At 47.1% G+C, this 20,203-nt stretch overlaps 1 long non-coding RNA gene across 1 annotated transcript in view; it reads left to right on the top strand.

Annotated features, from left to right (window-relative positions):
• LOC142365583 (uncharacterized) overlaps window positions 1-20,203 on the top strand; it is a 53,463-nt gene that overhangs the window by 13,380 nt on the left and 19,880 nt on the right. The window lies entirely within an intron of this gene.

The following is a 20,203-nucleotide window of genomic DNA, read 5'->3' as shown; positions in this document are numbered from 1 at the left end:
TAAACATCATGTTTATTTCCCACAAAAGAGAAGATTAAGTAAACACTGTTTGTGTTTTGTTTGTTTTCTGCCAAGTGTCAGAGCAAGCTAATGCTTCTAAGAACAGAAACACTGTGAAAATCAGATGTCAGAAGACAGTATATATTTTTTTTATTCTCCACAAAATATTTAGGTTTCTGTCAAGAAATGGTGTGCTTCCAAAAGAAGGAAACTAAATTATCTTCACTTAGTCTCTAAAGCTGACAGCTGTACTCTTATTACCTTTGAAGGTTTATTCTGAAGTATGTGTCCAGCAAATACTGAAAAGTTTCATTTAAGTATGTTGTGGTTTAGCCTGGCTGGACACCAGGTGCCTACCAAAGCCAATCTATCACTCCCCCTCCTCAACTGGACAGGGGAGGAAAAAAAATATGATGAAAGGCTCCTGGGTCGAGATAAGGACAGTGAGAGATCACTTACCAATTACGGTCATGGGCAAAACAGACTCAACTTGGGGAAATTAATTAAATTTACCACCAATCAAATCAGAGTAAGATAATGAGAAATAAAACTAGATATTAGAACGCCTTCCCCCCACCCCTCCCTTATTCCCGGGCTCAGCTTCAATCCTGTTTCTCTACCTCTTCCCCCCGAGTGGTGCAGGGGGACGGGGAATGGGGGTTGCAGTCAGTTCATCATGCGTTGTCTCTGCTGCTCCTTCCTCCTCAGGGGGAGGACTCCTCACACTCTTCCCCTGCTCCATCGTGAGGTCGCTCTCACGGGAGACCGTCTTCCACAAACTTCTCCAATGTGAGTCCTTCCCATGAGCTGCAGTTCTTTAGGAGCAGGCTGCTCCAGCATGGGTCCCCCATGGGGTCACAAGTCCTGCCAGCAAACCTTCTCTGGTGTGGGCTCCTCTCTTTCTACGGGTCTTCAGGTCCTGCCTGGAGCCTGCTCCAGCGCGAGCTCCCCATGGGGTCACAGCCTCCTTCAGGCATCCACCTGCTCCAGCATGGGGTCCTCCACGGGCTGCAGGTGGATATCTGCTCCACCGTTAACCTCTATGGGCTGCAGGGGGACAGCCTGCCTCACCAGGGTCTTCACCAGGGGCTACAGGGGAATCTCTGCTCCCATGCCTGGAGCACCTCCTCCTCCTCCTTCTTCACTGACCTTGGTGTCTACATAGTTGTTTCTCTCACATATTGTCACTCCTCTGTCCTGCTGCAAAATGCCCCTAGGCAGGTTTTATCCCCTTCTTAAATATGTTATCACAGAGCCACTACCACTGTTGTTGATTGGCTTGGCCTTGGCCAGCGGTGGGTCCATCTTGGAGCCAGCTGGCATTGTCTTTATCAGACATAGCAGAAGCCTCTAGCAGCTTCTCACAGAAGCCACCCCTGTAGGCCCCTGCTACCAAAACCTTGTCATACAAACCAGTACAATGTATAGCAAAGGTTCTGTGCAGTCCTGCCACACAATCTCATGAATGATTAACAGGCAGCAAAATGGAGTGATGTGTAACTTTAACAGCCATTTGGACTATTTCCTAATCAGCGTATATGTAATTTGTTAAACTGTGTATGGATCCCTTTAGTTTTATTCTGGAACTTTGTATTTGCAAACTACAGGTGTTCCCCATTTGTGGATATCATTAAAAAAATGATGTGTGCTTGAGTTAGAAATGAACTGAGCAATGCTGAGTGAATGAATGTGAGCTCCCGTATCCCTCAAATTTTGGGGAACATGCAAAAAGGTAATACTGGCTCACTGTTTAGTGGTTTGTAAATAGGAACTTATATGAGGACCCCAAATTTGGAAAATATAAGTAGTTAAACATTGACCTGGTTGGGTGAAATGTGTAGGTTTTATAAATCTCCGTCTTGCATGACTTCAGTAAGTGTGTTCAGACAGTTAATACATTTGACTGATTAACAAAATGAGCACTTTTCTTCAGAGATATATCTGTTGAATGCGTTCAGATATTTAGTTGCTAGTTAATTACTAGCATTAATCTTTCTAGTTATAAACTGTTCTAAACTATTATTTAATCAGAACAAATAAAAAAATGAAGATACATATTCAAATGCATAAAATACAATCTTTTTCTCCTTTTAGGACTCTGGATAAAATCCTAAAAGTAGGAATAAATTTTGTATAATTTTAATTGAGTGTAGATTCAGGTTTTTATGTTTCTTTGCAGTTTTACTGAAGCACATCATACCCTTGCAATTAATGCTTAAACTTTGGAGATATACTTTTCTTGAAAACTGTCGTAGGAAGGCAATGATTAAATGGAGTTGCAAGGGTAGATTGCACTTCATGACAGAGAGTAGGGAGGAGAGGTAAAGGTCATATTATACCCTCTGTCAGCAACTTTCATGGGATCTTATTGCAACCCTAACATAGGCACTTGTATTTTCATTGTAGCTGGAAACAAAGCTGTGGGTTTTTTTCCTTGCTGTTGACCTTGTCACTAATGTTCACATCTTAATCACCTCAAGATTGTAATCTTGAAATATATTCTGTGTGGTTTTATGCTTTAAGTTTGGGGACTGATTCTGGTCTACAATGTAATAGTTTACTTACTGAGCAGCATATTTTGCTGGGAATATATAGGGCATGAGAGAGAGACATCTGATGTACATATTTGCTGTATGCATTTGTCTGTTGAAAAGACTGTCCTTGATTTAAGGTTGCTGAATGACAGTGTTAATTTAGTTGTAAGTTTTTTGTCCAGTTACTGGAATATCCAGAACATTTCATACATCCTTTTTTATCAAGTTTAAAGGATCAAAGAATGAGCTGATGGTATTGTCAAGAGTAGTGCTCCAGTATTATGAAAGAGATGATACCACCTGATTTAGAAAATAAGAAATGTTTTTCTGGTGATTATTTCTTTTGTTTTGTGTTTGTTTTCTTTTCCTTTATTTTAAAAGGTTGTCTTTTGAAGACGCACTTTACAAAGTTATTTTGAGTAGTGGAAAGCCAAACTTAAGTTTTCAATTCCTGATATTTTTATTATGAGAACTTGGCTGATGATTCTTAGCACATTTTTATCTTAAATTTTTTTTTAGTTGATGAAAAGCCAAATGCAATGTAGTGCCTTTTATGGAATGCTTGAACATAGCAGCAGTATCTTTTGTATTTAAATGCATGTTCAATTTCTTATCAGATTACTTGTAATATGATATCTATATTTAATGTATAATGTATTTGAAGAAAATTTATAGGTGCAGTCCCCAGTTTCAGGAAGTGGAATAGTAGTAATGAATATATTGTTTCTTCAGAACGTAAGTACATTTTTTAAAATCTACAGTCGTTTAGTTTGGGTTTTTCTTCATAAACTTTCCTGAACTCATGTTTTGTCTAATTGCTTCTATACTTTCAGTGATCACAGTGTGCTAGGACAGTAGTTCTAAAGGATTTTTCTTGAGTCCGCAGATGTGGTTTTGACAGAAGATATATTTGACTGCTGCTTTTTGAAGACAATCTTTTGTTTAGCCATCACACATACCGATCACAGTCCATTTAACCTTAAATGTGTATCAAACGTATCAAAGGAGGAGTGAGGATGTGAAGTACTGTCATTGCTTCTAGTGGCTCATCTTCAGTTGTCTGATATTGCAGAGGAAATTAGGGGAAAAATTCCAACTCTAACTACGTCTGATTCCCCTCTTTTAAAAAAAGTTTTTTAGTCCAATGCAACTCAGCACACTTAAAGAGATGCTTCTTTTCTTGTTATACAGCTTTCCTTGTTAACAATGTGAGTGAAAGCTTTAACAGCGGAGTATAATCAATGGCAAAAAAGAAGTCCTGAAAGTAAGCAACTGCTTACATTATACTCATATAAACTTCTGCAAAGTCCCTTTCATCTAGGCATCTTAAACTGTGTATATATTCAATGTCTGCTAATTTGTATTATTATACTGTAACTACTTAAAATGAAATATTTCCCACAATAGCATGTATGTTTCATTTCTATATCCTTTTAGCACTTTAGTTCTAAGTGATTTTAGAATTGAAACTGAATTCTACTCTAACTTAATATTATGATTCTGGACAAATGCGTAATTTGTATCACCATTCATCAGTCAGAAAAGAAACGTTAGCACATCTCCTAAAATGTTTTGCCCACCCAAAAAGTTTGTTATGCTGTTACCCTCCTTCATTTTTTTTCCTTTCTGTGCTTGTTTCTTCTCCTTCTATTTGTACTTACTTTTTAGGACAGAACTACTTTGGAAAAGAATTTTGTCTTCATTATGTCTTTTAAGAAGCTGATATATTTTTCTATCTTTGCAAGTATTGCTAATAAACTAACAATAATTTACTCAGATATATTTTTAACCATACCTCCTTTGAATTTTTTTTATTATTATTAATACTTCACAGAAGTGTTTTGTGTTATGAGGTACTAGCTGAAACTTTGAAATAAGCCTTTAGTGGTAAGCCCACTATGCTCTAATAAAATATCTAGGTTGGATTTAACATGGGTCAAGATTTTGGGTCAAGAAAAAGCGGTAAAAGGCATTTCAGTTTGTTTTAACAGCACAGGAATCCAGATCATTTATTGATCCCGAGAAGCATAAACCACTGAGACGAGTGGTAGCTTTTATAGTTGTTAGGCATTATCAGTCAAAAGGTATAAATTCCTCAGTTCTTCAAAATGCCTTCTGTACATAAGCATCAGTGCTAACTGATTTCACTCTTGTTGCAAGGCTGATGTGGCTAGACATTGTGAAAAACATTCAGAATGTAAGTGTGAGTAAAGTAATCTGGTCTTTCAGATGTCCCATTTAGACACTCCTAAAACTGTTTACACTGTACTATCATTACTATTCTGGCAGCATTCACTGTTATGTCTCCTGACAAGGACCCATTGACACCTTACAACCTGGGATGCAACGAGGAAGGCTAAGGCCCACCTGGAATTGAAGCTGGCAAGGGATGTCAAAAACAACAAGAAGGGCTTCTTCAACTACATCAGCAGCAAAAGGAAGGCTAGGGACAATGTGGGGCCGTTGCTGAATGAGACGGGTGTCCTGGTGACGGAGGATGCGGAGAAGGCAGAGCTACTGAATGCCTTCTTTGCTTCAGTCTTCAGTGCCAAGGCAGGCCCTCAGGAATCCCAGGCCCTGGAGGTAAAAGAGGAAGCCTACAGAGAGGATGACTTTCCCTTGGTCGAGGAGGACTGTGTGAGGGATCGCTTAAGTGATCTGGACGCCCACAAATCCATGGGCCCCGATGGAATGCACCCACGAGTGCTGAGGGAGCTGGCGGATGTCATTGCTGAGCCACTCTCCATCATCTTTGAGAGGTCCTGGAGGACAGGAGAGGTGCCTGAGGACTGGAGAAAGGCCAATGTCACTCCAATCTTCAAAAAGGGCAAGAAGGAGGACCCAGGGAACTACAGGCCGGTCAGCCTCAACTCCATCCCGGGAAAGATGATGGAGCAGCTTATCCTGCAGGCCATCAACAAGCAAGTGGAGGAAAAGAAGGTTATCAGGAGTAGTCAGCATGGATTCACCAAGGGGAAATCATGCCTGACCAATCTAATAGCTTTCTACGATGGCATGACTGGCTGGACAGACGAAGGGAGAGCCGTGGATGTTGTCTACTTTGACTTCAGCAAGGCTTTCGACATAGTCTCCCATAATATCCTCCTAGGGAAGCTGAGGAAGTGTGGGCTGGATGAGTGGTCAGTGAGGTGGATTGAGAACTGGCTGAATGGAAGAACTCAGAGGGTTGTCATCAGCGGCGCTGAGTCTAGTTGGAGGCTGGTAACTAGTGGTGTCCCCCAGGGGTCACTACTGGGCCCAGCCTTGTTCAACTTCTTCATCAACGACCTGGGTGAAGACTTGGAAGGTACCCTCAGCAAGTTTGCTGATGGCACAAAACTGGGAGGAGTGGTGGATACACCGGAAGCCTGTGCTGCCATTCAGCGAGACCTGGGCAGGCTGGAAAGTTGGGCAGAGAGGAACCTGATGAGGTTCAACAAAGGCAAATGCAGGGTCCTGCACCTGGGAAGGAACAACCCCATGCACCAGTACAGGCCAGGGGCTGACCTGCTGGAGAGCAGCCCTGCAGAGAGGGACCTGGGTGTCCTGGTGGACGACAGGTTAACCATGAGCCAGCAGTGTGCCCTGGCTGCCAAGAAGGCCAATGGGATCCTGGGGTGCATTACGAGGAATGTGGCCAGCAGGTCGAGGGAGGTTCTCCTTCCCCTCTACACTGCCCTAGTGAGGCCTCCTCTGGAGTACTGTGTCCAGTTCTGGGCTCCCCACTTCAAGAAAGATGAAGAGCTACTGGAGAGAGTCCAGCGGAGGGCTACAAGGATGGTGAGGGGACTGGAACATCTCTCCTGTGAGGAGAGGCTGAGGGAGCTGGGCTTGTTCAGCCTGAAGAAGAGAAGGCTGCGAGGGGACCTTATAAATGCTTACAAGTATCTGAAGGGTGGGTGTCAGGAGGATGGGGCCAAGCTCTTTTCAGTGGTGCCCAGCGACAGGACAAGGGGCAATGGGCACAAACTGAAGCACAGGAAGTTCCGTCTGAACATGAGGAAGAACTTCTTCCCTCTGAGGGTGACGGAGCCCTGGAACAGGCTGCCCAGGGAGGTTGTGGAGTCTCCTTCTCTGGAGATATTCAAGACCCGCCTGGACGAGGTCCTGTGCAGCCTGCTGTAGGTGACCCTGCTTCGGCAGGAGGATTGGACTAGATGACCGACAGAGGTCCCTTCCAACCCCTACCATTCTGTGATTCTGTGATTCTGTGGTAGAACTTATTAGTTAATCTTTAAATGGATGCATTGACTCATTTGAATATTTTTATTCCAGAAGAGGCTTGGGTTTTTTAGTGTTTCCAAAATGACAGCAATGTGTTGTAGACAGCAAATGGTGATTTCCAATACTTTGTCATTTGGCCAAATTGGAATGCATTTTCAGATGAACATTAAAGTCACTTCTCCAGTCTCTTTCCAAGTTCATGTACTTCCTGCATATCGTGATCAAGTAGTAGGAGCTGGAAAAAAATATTTCTTCTTTCTTATAAATAGATATTGTTGCTCTATTAGAATAAATTCATAGTTTATGTGCTTTGTAAGTGTTATGGTTTGGCTGCGGCCGGCAACAAAAGCGCCACGCGGCCGCCCCTCCCCATGCCGGGGTGTGGAGAAGAATGGAAAGAAAGAGGCAGAAACTGGTGGGTCGGGATAAGTGCAGTTTAACAGAAAAGCAAACAACGGCAACAGTAACAACAACGATACAGATAAGGAGAAAACACAACACAAACCACACAACCCAGAGAGCCGCCCTCCATGACCGCCGCCGCGAGTTCCCGAGCCGCGGGTGAGTTCCCCTCACCCAGCTCCCCCCCACCGGAACCCAGCATGACGGCACATGGTATGGAATACCTTGCTCTGTTTGGCCAGGTTGGGTCATCCTGCCTGGCTGTGCCCCTTCCTGGATTCCGGTGAAAATTAACCCTGTCCTGGCCGAACGCAGGACATTATCCACCCCTTATTCCATACCATCTATGTCATGCCCAGGTCCCCCCTTGTCCAGTTGATCACCACCACTTCTCCTGTCTCCACATATTATTCCCTTAGTCTATGGATCATCACTCTAAAGTGTCCGTTGAGTTCATTTAATCCATGACTGCGGGCTCCATCTGTCGTAACGGTCTTCCGTGGCAGGAGAGGTGATGTGTGGTGATGGGCGCTCACTTGCTGCATCCGGAGCTCACGGCTGATGTATCTGGTGCAGCCCGTGCCCACAGTCTGTAGGACAGGTTGATCTCGATGAAGTTGCTGGGTGCCAGCTGTTGAAAACCAGGTCCAGTCCCATCATCGCTGTGCTCTGCTAGGTTTTTCATCAAAAAAGTCCATCCTTCTTTAATCTGGACGATTCTTACTATGCTACTACTGATATAACATAACAATTATAACAGTGATAACAGACAGTGACAGGGTTATTTAACAATTAACTTTATACAATTTATTTATGGACTATTCTCCCCCAAAATCAAATCCCCATGAGGTACACATCAGACTTCCCCATCCTTCTGCATTACCCACCAGGTACACCCAGGTCCTTGAGCAAAAGCAATCCCCTGGACGAGCTTGCCTTTGCCCAAGGCAGGACTAACCCAGGCTGTCTTCCCTAACATGATCCGCATGTGCACTACAGGGACTTTATCCCCTTCTATGGGGCGCTGAGGTTTTGACTGGGCAGGACCAGCCCGGTTGGTGGATCCCCTGGTGTTAACCAACCAGGTGGCCTTTGCTAAATGAGTATCCCAGTTTTTGAAAGTCCCACCCCCCATTGCCCTCAAAGTAGTTTTTAGCAGCCCATTGTACCGCTCGATCTTTCCAGAGCCTGGTGCATGGTAGGGGATGTGATACACCCACTCAATACCGTGTTCTTTGGCCCAGGTGTCTATGAGGCTGTTACGAAAGTGAGTCCCGTTGTCCGACTCAATTCTTTCGGGAGTGCCATGTCGCCACAGGACTTGCTTTTCCAGGCCCAGGATGGTATTCCGGGCAGTGGCATGGGGCACAGGGTAGGTTTCCAGCCATCCGGTGGTGGCCTCCACCATTGTGAGCACATGGCGCTTGCCTTGGTGGGTTTGTGGCAGTGTGATGTAGTCAATCTGCCAAGCCTCCCCATATTTATATTTTAGCCATCGTCCTCTGTACCACTGAGGCTTTACCAGCTTGGCTTGCTTGATTGCAGCGTATGTTTCGCATTCATGGATAACCTGTGCGATGGTGTCCATGGTCAAGTCCACCCCTCGGTCACAAACCCATCTGTATGTTGCATCTCTTCCTTGGTGGCCTAAGGTGTCATGGGCCCACCGAGCTATAAAGAGTTCACCCTTCTGTTGCCAGTCCAGATCCACCTGAGCCACTTCAATCTTGGCAGCCTGATCCACCTGGTGGTTGTTTTGATGTTCTTCCTCAGTGGCCCGACCCTTAGGGACGTGGGCGTCCACGTGACACACTTTTACAACCAACTGCTCCAGACGGGCAGCAATAAGTTGCCACAATGGGGCAGCCCAGATGGGTTTGCCTCTGCGCTGCCAGTTCTTCTTCCATTGCTGCAGCCACCCCCACAAGGCATTGGCCACCATCCAGGAGTCGGTGTAAAGATAGAGCACTGGCCACTTCTCTCGACTGGCAATGTCTAAAGCCAGCTGGATGGCTTTCACCTCTGCAAACTGGCTGGACTCACCTTCTCCCTCAGCAGTTTCCGCGACTTGTCGTGTAGGGCTCCATACAGCAGCCTTCCACCTCCGCTGCTTTCCCACAATACGACAGGAGCCATCCATGAACAGGGCATATTGCTTCTCTTTTGCTGGTAGTTTATGATATGGTGGAGCCTCTTCAGCAGGCATCGCCTCCTCCTCTGGTGACATTCGGAAGTCTTTGCCTTCTGGCCAGTCCATGATTACTTCCAGAATTCCTGGGTGACTGGGGTTTCCCATTCGGGCCCGCTGTGTGACCAGTGCGACCCACTTACTCCATGTAGCATCAGTGGCATGATGCGTAGAGGGGACTCTCTCTTTGAACATCCAGCCTCTCTGCTTTCTGCCAGAGACGCCAGGTTGGGCCATTCTCCCCAGCTGCGGTGTAGAGCATGTTTTTAACATCTTGTCCTGACCGGACTGGACCAAGGGCTACGGCATGAACTATCTAATTGTAAGAGGGCTTACAATCTGACCGTAATTTGGGATATGCATCCTCCAAAAACCCACAACACCTAAGAAGGCCTGTGCTTCCTTTTTGCTGGTTGGTGGAGACATAGCTGCTATTTTGTTGATGACATCCATTGGGATTTGACGGCGCCCATCCTGCCATTTTATCCCCCAAAACTGGATCTCTTGCGCAGGTCCCTTGACTTTACCTCGCTTAATGGCGAAACCGGCTTTCAGAAGGATCTGAACTATTTTCTCCCCTTTTTGTCAAAAACTTCCTCCGCTGTGTCACCCCACACAATGATGTCATCGATGTACTGCAAATGTTCTGGAGCTTCACCCTTTTCCAGTGCAGTCTGGATTAGTCCATGGCAAATGGTGGGACTGTGTTTCCACCCCTGGGGCAGTCGATTCCAGGTGTACTGGATGCCCCTTCAGGTGAAAGCAAACTGTGGCCTGCACTCTGCTGCCAAAGGGATGGAGAAGAATGCATTGGCAATGTCAGTTTTAGCATACCACTTGGCTGCCTTGGACTCCAGTTCATACTGGAGCTCTAGCATGTCTGGCACGGCAGCACTCAGCGGGGGTGTGACTTCATTCAGGCCACAGTAGTCTACTGTTAACCTCCACCCTCCATCAGACTTTTGCACTGGCCATATAGGGCTATTAAAAGGTGAGTCTTGCTGATACTATCAGTTTTTAAGGGAAAAAACTGATTCAGGCTGAAACTGGTCTAGCTGGAAGCTGTTGCTCCTAGAAAACTCTTGGCAAATAAATGGATGATGTTCAAGGAAGTAATGAAGAACAGATCTTCCTTATGAGAACAGCCTGGAATAGGATCTTCTATCAGTAGTATCAACAATCAGGAATGTTTGGGAGTACATCTAAAGACAGAGCGTAGGGTAACATCAATTTTTTTCTTCCGTGTATGTGTAATTGACAGTTGTTTAATTGGAATTAACACTTCTGTAGCTGCTAATATTGGGACTCTACCTATGTGCATTCCATGAAACAAGGATTTGCTTAGCTTAATGACATTTTTTAACTCTACAAAGCTAATGTTAAAAAAAGCTGGGAAGTTTGATTAACATTCAGAGCTACCAGCCTGAGTAAGATGAAAATTTAATCTGACCCACAGTCATCCATTGTGACCATGATTGTGACCTTTTAGTGGATAGTGTGACTATGGATAGTTATGAATTTTCTTAGGGGCGAGATACTGACAGGTTCAATTAGCTGGACCTCTCTGTCACTTCACAATAATAATTTTGTGCCTGGTCCCAGTCAAGGGCCAACAACAACCAACCTGCATTTACTTACTTTAGATAAGTGTATCAAGTACATTTGCTAGTGTAGAAATTAATACATGGTTACAAAACACTTTGTGAAAAAGCCACAAAGGTTCAGAGGAAAGAGGTGAGCTTTCTACCCATGGTAAAGTGAAGGGATTAGAACTGCTTAACAGGTGCTTAGCTTCCAGTATTTTGTTGGGTTTTCAAACTGAGCCTGTATGCACCCTTTCAGCTGCATGGGCCAGGAAGAGAGCCAGGTGTTCTCATAATCACCAATATGAAATCCTTAACCAAGATTCCTACACATTTGTGTAGTCACTTTTTGAATCCATGTACTCTTTTTAATATCCAGAATGTCATGTGACAAATAATTTCACGGTTTAGCTACCGATTATGTGAAGTAGAATATCCATTTGTTTACCAGACATGATACTGATCTGTCCTGGATAATATGAATAGACATTTTCTGTTAGGACACATTTTTACATAGGCAAATTTCACTGAGCCACTCACAGTATAGAGGTCTACACAGTAAATCTGCTTTAAGGTGCATTTTGACACCCATTTGTTCTGGCCTACTGTTGGTTATGAAGGTCATGTACCCTATTCCTCCCTACTCAGTGTTCCCCAGGCTGCTATTTAGGATAAATTGTCCTGGTGATGAGAAACGCCAGTAAAAAGGGCAGACCTGTACAGTGGCTTTAAAACTAACACTGAATATTAAATCTTTCACTTCAGTATTCTGTCCCGCTTCATGGAAAAAAATCTATTTATTTTGCATGTAATTTGGTGTAGATTCCATTGTATGTACCTTTGTACCTTAGGTACATAAGTTCATAAACCATAAATAACTTTTTCGTAAAGCTGTATATACACACCTCGTGCATTGGTGTAAGGGAAAGGTCAGGATGACACTGAAACTCTCCCTCATTGCTCATGGCTGGATGGCCGAGCCGAGAGAGCTGTGGTGAATGGAGTTAAATCCTGCTGGCGGCCGGTCATGAGTGGTGTTCCCCAGGGCTCAGTTTTGGGTCCGGTCTTGTTTAACATCTTTATCAATGATCTGGATGAGGGGATTGAGTGCTCCCTCGGTAAGTTTGCAGAAGACACCAAGTTGGGAGGGAGTGTTGATCTGCTTGAGGGTAGGAATGCTCTGCAGAGGGATCTGGACAGGCTGGATTGATGGGCTGAGGCCAACTGTATGAGGTTCAACAAGGCTAAGTGCCAGGTCCTGCACTTGGGTCACAACAACCCTGTACATTGCTACAGGCTCAGGGAGGAGTGGCTGGAAAGTTGCCTGGCGGAAAAGTACCTGGGGGTGTTGGTTGACAGCCGGCTGAACATGAGCCAGCAGTGTGCCCAGGTGGCCAAGGAGGCCAACGGCTTCCTGACTTGTATCAGGAATAGTGTGGCCAGCAGGAGTAGGGAGGTGATCGTCCCCCTGTATTCAGCCCTGGTGAGGCCGCACTTGGAGTACCGTGTTCACTTTTGGGCCCCTCACTACAAGAAAGACGTTAAGATGCCAGAGTGTGTCCAGAGAAGGGCAACGAAGCTGGTGAAGGGGCTAGAGAACAAGTCCTGTGAGGAGCGGCTGAGGGACCTGGGGTTGTTTAGCCTGGAGAAGAGGAGGCTGAGGGGAGACCTTGTCGCTCTCTACAACTACCTGAAGGGAGGTTGTAGTGAGGCGGGTGTCGGTCTCTTTTCCCAAACAGCAAGTGATAGGACAAGAGGAAATGGCCTCAAGTTGCATCAGGGGAGGTTTAGATAGGATAGTAGGAAAAATTTCTTTACTGAAGGAGTGGTCAGGCATTGGAACAGGCTGCCCAGGGAAGTGGTGGAGTCACCATCCCTGGAGGTGTTCAAAAAACATGTAGATATGGCACTTGAGGACATGGTTTAGCAGGCATGGTGGTATTGGGGTGACGGTTGGACTTGATATCACAGAATCACAGAATGGTAGGGGTTGGAAGGGACCTCTGTGGGTCATCTAGTCCAATCCTCCTGCCGAAGCAGGGTCGCCTATAGCAGGCTGCACAGGACCTCGTCCAGGCGGGTCTTGAATATCTCCAGAGAAGGAGACTCCACAACCTCCCTGGGCAGCCTGTTCCAGGGCTCCGTCACCCTCAGAGGGAAGAAGTTCTTCCTCATGTTCAGACGGAACTTCCTGTGCCTCAGATTGTGCCCGTTGCCCCTTGTCCTGTCACTGGGCACCACTGAAAAGAGTTTGGCCCCATCCTCCTGACACCCACCCTTCAGATATTTGTAAGTATATATTAGGTCCCCTCGCAGCCTTCTCTTCTTCAGGCTGAACAAGCCCAGCTCCCTCAGCCTTTCCTCGTAAGAGAGGTGCTCCAGTCCCCTCACCATCCTTGTAGCCCTCCGCTGGACTCTCTACAGTAGCTCTTCATCTTTCCTGAACTGGGGAGCCCAGAACTGGACACAGTACTCCAGATGGGGCCTCACTAGGGCAGTGTAGAGGGGAAGGAGAACCTCCCTCGACCTACTGGCTACAGTCCTCTTAATGCACCCCAGGATCCCATTGGCCTTCTTGGCAGCCAGGGCACACTGCTGGCTCATGGTCAACTTGTCGTCCACCAGCACTCCCAGGTCCCTCTCTGCAGGGCTGCTCTCCAGCAGGTCAGCCCCTGGCCTGTACTGCTGCATGGGGTTGTTCCTCCCCAGGTGCAGGACCCTGCATTTGCCTTTGTTGAACCTCATCAGGTTCCTCTCCGCCCAGCTCTCCAGCCTGTCCAGGTCACGCTGAATGGCAGCACAGGCTTCCGGTGTATCCACCACTCCTCCCAGTTTTGTGCCATCAGCAAACTTGCTGAGGGTACACTCTAACTCTTCATCCAGGTCATTGATGAAGAAGTCGAACAGGACTGGGCCCAGTACTGACCCCTGGGGGACACCACTATTTACAGGCCTCCAACTAGATTCTGCGCTGCTGATGACAACCCTCTGAGTTTTGCCATTCAGCCAGTTCTCAATCCACCTCACTGACCACTCATCCAGACCACACTTCCTGAGCTTCCCTAGGAGGATGTTATGGGAGACAGTGTCAAAAGCCTTGCTGCAGTCTAGGTAGACAACATCCACGGCTCTCCTCTCATCTACCCAGCCAGTCATGCCATCGTAGAAAGCTATCAGATTGGTCAGGCATGATTTCCCCTTGGTGAATCCATGCTGACTATTCCTGATAACCTTCTTTTTCTCCACTTGCTTGATGATGACCTCCAGGATGAGTTGCTCCATCACCTTTCCCGGGATGGAGGTGAGGCTGACCGGCCTGTAGTTCCCTGGGTCCTCCTTCTTGCCCTTTTTGAAGATTGGAGTGACATTGGCCTTTCTCCAGTCCTCAGGCACCTCTCCTGTCCTCCAGGACCTCTCAAAGATGATGGAGAGTGGCTCAGCAATGACATCCGCCAGCTCCCTCAGCACTCGTGGGTGCATTCCATCGGGGCCCATGGATATGTGGGAGTTGAGATTGCTTAAGTGATTTCTCACACAGTCCTCCTTGACCAAGGGAAAGTCATCCTCTCTGTAGGCTTCCTCTCTTACCTCCGGGGCCTGGGATTCCTGAGGGCCTGCCTTGGCACTGAAGACGGAAGCAAAGAAGGCATTCAGTAGCTCTGCCTTCTCCGCATCCTCCGTCACCAGGACACCCGCCTCATTCAGCAGCGGCCCCACATTGTCCCTAGCCTTCCTTTTGCTGCTGATGTAGTTAAAGAAGCCCTTGTTGTTGTTTTTGACATGCCTTGCCAGCTTCAATTCCAGGTGGGCCTTAGCCTTCCTCGTTGCATCCCTGCCTGCTCTGACCACGTTCCTGTACTCTTCCCAAGTGGCCTGCCCCTCTTTTCACATTCCATGGAACTTTCTCTTCCTCCTGATCTCCGCTAGAAGCTCCTTGTTCAACCATGCAGGTCTCCTGCCTCCTTTTCTAGATTTCTTTCTCAGGGGGATGCACCGCTCCTGAGCATGGAGGAAGTGATGTTTAAACAGTGACCTGCACTCTTGGACCCCCCTGCCTTCGAGAGCCCTGACCCACGGGATTCCTCCCAGTAGCTCCTCGAAGAGGCCAAAGTTAGCCCTCCTGAGGTCCAAGGTTGTGATCCTGCTTATCGCCCTGCTTCCTCCACGCAGGATCCTGAACTCCACCATTTCATGGTCACTGCAGCCGAGTCTACCTCCGACCTTCACATCCTCGACCAGACCCTCCTTGTTTGTTAACACAAGGTCCAGCAGAGCGCCTTTCCTTGTTGGTTCCTCCACCACTTGCATCAGAAAGTTATCATCGATGCTCTGTAGGAACCTCCTGGATTGCGAATGCCTGGCTGTGTGGTCTTCCCAGGTGATGTCAGGGTGGTTGAAGTCCCCCATGAGAACCAGAGCCTGTGACTGTGAGGCTGCTTGCAGCTGCCTGTAGAAGGCCTCATCAATTTCCTGTTCCTGTTCAGGTGGCCTGTAGTACGCACCCACAATAACATCACCCATATGAGGCTGTCCCTTAATTCTAACCCATAAGCTCTCAACTCATTCATCTGCCCCCAGGCAAAGCTCAATGCATTCGAGTTGCTCCCTCACATACAGAGCAACTCCACCATCTCTCCTTGTTGGCCTGTCTTTCCTAAAGAGTCTGTAGCCGTCCATGACAGCATGCCAGTCATGTGAGTTGTCCCACCACGTTTCTGTGATGGCGACCAAGTCATAGCCGTCCTGCTGTACAATAGCTTCCAGCTCCTCCTGTTTATTGCCCATGCTACGTGCATTGGTGTAAACACACTTGAGCTGGGCTGTCGATCTCACCCCTGGCCTTGGCACGCCAAGCCTAGGCTCATCCCTAGTGAGCTGTGAGATGTCCCCTTCCCCCTTTGAACCTAGTTTAAAGCCCTCTCAATGAGCCCCGCCAGCTCGTGGCCAAGAATCCTTTTTCCCCTTTGAGATAGCTGGACTCCGTCTTTCACCAGCAGGCCCGGTGCTGTGTACACCTCCCCATGATCAAAGAAACCAAAATTTGACCGATGGCACCAGTCCCTGAGCCACCTGTTGACCAGGTGAGTTTTCCTGCCCCTTCCAGTGCTCTCCCCTGCCACTGATGGGATGGAGGAAAACACCACCTGTGCCCCTGATCCTTCAACCAGTCACCCCAGTGCCCTGAAGTCCCTTTTGATGGCCTTGGGACTTCTCTCCGCGATCTTATCACCGCCAACTTGCATTACCAAGAGGGGTAATAATCAGAAGGCCACACCAGACCAGGGAGCTTCTTAGCAACATCCCTAACCCGGGCCCCAGGGAGGCAGCAGACTTCCCTGTGGGATGGGTCCGGTCGGCATATCGGGCCCTCTGTTCCCCTCAGAAGGGAATCGCCTATGACAATGACCCTCCTTTTTTTCTTAGCCGAGGCAGTCGTAATACGTGGGGCTGACTGACTCATCCTGGGCAACCCCCTGGATGGAACTTCACCTTCGCCCACATCCTCTGTGGCCGGTCCCTCACATTCCAGAGCCCTGTATCTGTTGCTTAAGGGCAACTGGGCAGGTGAGGGAGGCCGGGAGGGGATTCGCTTGTCCCCCCGAGCAGGGACCCACTTCCATTCCCCCCCATCTCTTAGGTCCCCTCTTTCTGCTCGGTGGCAAGAGGGTAGGGGGTTCTCTGCTTCTCGTGGAGCCGCCTCCTGCTGCCTTGGCCTCAAAGATGGCAGGGTGCGGCTCCACCAGTCGATTTCCCTCTCACACTCTCGGATATTCCTCAACCTCTCCACTTCCTCCTTCAGCTCTGCCACCAGGCTGAGCAGGTCATTCACCTGCTCGCACCGAACACAGCTGTTGTCTCTGCTGTCCTCCGGTACGAGTGCCAGGCTCAGGCACTCCCTGCAGCCAGAGACCTGGACACCTGTGTCCTTGCGTGGGGCCTCCGTCTGGGTCCCCACACTCCTTTTAGCAATAGCTTTCCCACGGGTGGTAGCCATAGTTAGAATATCTCCTGGATGGGCAATGCCCACTACTTGAGTAGCCAGGAGGGAGGGCTGCACCCTGCCAGCACGCCTTCCCCGCACGCCCTGCCTGCGCAAACTGCCACGCAAACTGCTGCGCCAGTTTGTGCCGCTCCTTGGCTGCTGAGCCGCCTCTGTTTGCCGGCTCTGTTCGCCCACGCTCCTGGTCGCTCGTGCTCCCTGGGGGCTGCTCTTATACATAATATATATATATATATAATATATATTAGAGGTCTTTTCCAACCTTAATGATTCTATGATTCTATGGCAAAAAGATACAGTCTGGATCAGTATAAATTCAAATCCTGTCTTTGAAGAAAAAAGTACTCAGATTTAAACTTTATTCCATGTGTTCATTAAGAAATGTGACAAACAGGGGCTCAATTTCCTTTTGCCCAGACTAGTTTATCGTGTGAATTCACTTATGCACCATTCAAGTCATAAGATTTCATAGCTTATAACCCATAACTCTTAATTCGTGCTTCTCTAAGGAAGAGAAAATAATTACCTAGCCCATGGTCATGGTGCAGGCATCCCCTGTATCACACTGAGAAGCATGGTCACAGTGCAGGCATCCCCTGCATTACACTGGGAAGCATGAAAGCCTCAGCAGTCCAGCTGCTGTTGGATCTGCTTCAAAAGCTTTTTGGGTAAAGTTATGTTTTATACCTCCCAGCTTGAAGGTTTGGTCTATACCATTTCCATAAGTTAGTGGTTTCTGAGGAAAGTGCTAGACAAAAGATAATGGTTGCTGGAGACGGCAATCTGCAGGTGATAATGGCTGCATCATGGCCCTTTAGCTCTTTCTGGTCATCTGTCCTGCCTGTATGGTGCTCTTGCTTTGACATAATGGCACTGCTCCCAGCATATATCAGGCCTCAGCATGAGCTGGGTTAGCCAAAATCTGAGCAGAAGTTGAGTGAACAGTCACACTCCACTCATTGGTATAGACCAAACATCTAGCAAACCCATTGCCTCGTCGAGTGGAGGTTCTGTTACTCCTCTTGTCTTGTCGGGGGTGAGGGTAGGGGAAAGTTTTGAGCGCTTTCAGTGAAGTCTGGCTTCACAGTTTGTAATCAGGTGCCAATTGATGGTATATGCTTTCAACATGGCGAGATAAGCAATAAACATGGATACACAAGCATACTAATAGCAAAGCTAATAAAATAGAACACAATAATATAATAATCATAGGATGTAACATAAGATGCAATATGCCGGTTGCAGATGGTGCATATCCCATTAAAAATGTCATACCAGTGATGTCCAGCAGTTTGTTCAATTTCTGTTGCAATTCTGATAATTCAGCCAGTATTGTGTTTGATAGCGATAGTCACTTATTTTTGGTATGCAATAGCTTTTTTGTAGCTGGTGATTAAGGACTACAGTTCTTCAATTTGAGAGAGTATCCTGTACGTCCCATGTTGACCTGAACCAAGTTGTAGGCCAGAATTCCACCAGCACTGATCTGAGGTATTGGATATGTTGGGCCTCACTGTCCATGTTATGGCGGAGGTTACCAGCTTCTGTGAGTTTGTTTGATTATTGCATAGTACATCAACATTTATGTGATAGAATACCAGATGTCCCAATGTGAGGATTAGAATTGTCCAATGCATGAAGGCTCTTGTCTTTTTAGATGTCATCAACACCTCACCATAGTGAGTATTAACAAAGTTCTAGGGAACGCTTAGAGTACTTTCTAGTCTACTTTCTGTAGTATGCAGGTCAAATGACAGATTTTCACGTATTTGTGCAGAAGTTCAACAGTTCTTAGGGAGAGAGAAAGAAGAACCTAGGTCTTGGATAGTATCTAAGCCTCAATAATGATTAATTTCACTCCAACAGCATCCACAGTTTCCCATATCCCTTGAAAGTGCTGCAAAGTGACTCGGTGTTTTCCAAATGATGGGTGTTGAATTCTCACCCAATCTCCTGGATGCCACACAGAGGTATTCAAAGCATCCTGCTGGTGTTGGTTCAGCGCAGGAGATTGTTCATAACCTCTATATAGTGGACTGCCAGTAACAGTCTGCTGCGAGTTCAGCACTCGTACGGCTTCCCATAAGTTCCTCCCCCAATTAGCATCACTGTTTCACCATTTGAGCTGTTGTTTAAGCAACCCATTCCATCTTTCTACTATACCATTACTCTGAGGTCAACGGGGTAAGTGGAAAGTCCACTTAACTCCATGCTTAAGACACCATTCCTGTACTATTTTATTTTTAAAAGATCAACCATTATCTGACTGTATCTCTTGTGGCATTGGGTGCACAGCAAACCGTTGGTTTAAGCCTGCTACAGTTGCCAATCCAGATGCAGTGCGCGTAGGGTAAACATTGCCCAAACCACTTACTTTTTCAACTCCAGTAATAATAAATTTCCATCCTTCAGAGGTATGTATCATGTGTCCGATACAGTCAACTTGCCAAGTACCCCAAAGGACTTTCACTTCTATAAGGCTTGCTTCTTGTTGATTTTTGTCATTTTTGTAGTTTGGCCGTGGCCAGCAACAAAGGGCCCCCGCTGGGGTGGGGAGGAGAATGGAAAGAAAAAGGCAAAAACTCGCGGGTTGGGATAAGGGCAGTTTAACAGAACAGCAAAGAAAGGGAACAGTGACAACAACAATACTGATAAGGGGAATATACAAAACAAACAGCGAAATGCACAGAGCAACTCTTACCGCCCGGTGACCCGCACGCTCCCGAGCTGCGATTCCCTTCCCCTCGGCCAGCTCCCCCCACCGGAACCCAGCATGACGGCACATAGTATTGAATACCCTGTTCTGTTTGGCCAGTTTGAGTCAGCCAGACTGGCTGTGTCCCCTCCTGGCTTCTGGTGAAAATTCACCCTGTCCTGGCCGAACCCAGGACACTCCTCTCTTACTAATTGACAATATGGACCCGTTGCTCTCCTTGTCCACTGTTTTTTGCCTTTCACTAGTTGGGCAATTACTGTAGTTGTTGTTGTTTGGGTCCCTACCTCAACTCTGTTGTCCTCAGGTACAGTCTGGGTCCCTGCCTCAGCCACAGTCTTCTGAGAGTACTGAACTGTGGCTCGATAGGCACAGGCCAGACCCCAGTACAGTGCTAGAAGCTGCTGGTTTTCATCGGGGTAAACAAGGTACCCTTCTATCAGGTGGCACATCAATTTGCCCGGGTTGTTTGCCTGTTCAGGTGTAAAATCCCAGGCTATAGGAGGTGATAACCGTCCTAGGAACCTGCCCAGATCCTTCCACATACCCTGCCACCCA

Source organism: Opisthocomus hoazin, chromosome W, assembly GCF_030867145.1.
Source record: "Opisthocomus hoazin isolate bOpiHoa1 chromosome W, bOpiHoa1.hap1, whole genome shotgun sequence".
In the NCBI taxonomy this organism is placed as follows: domain Eukaryota; kingdom Metazoa; phylum Chordata; class Aves; order Opisthocomiformes; family Opisthocomidae; genus Opisthocomus; species Opisthocomus hoazin.
This window is presented reverse-complemented; position numbering and strand designations above follow the sequence as displayed.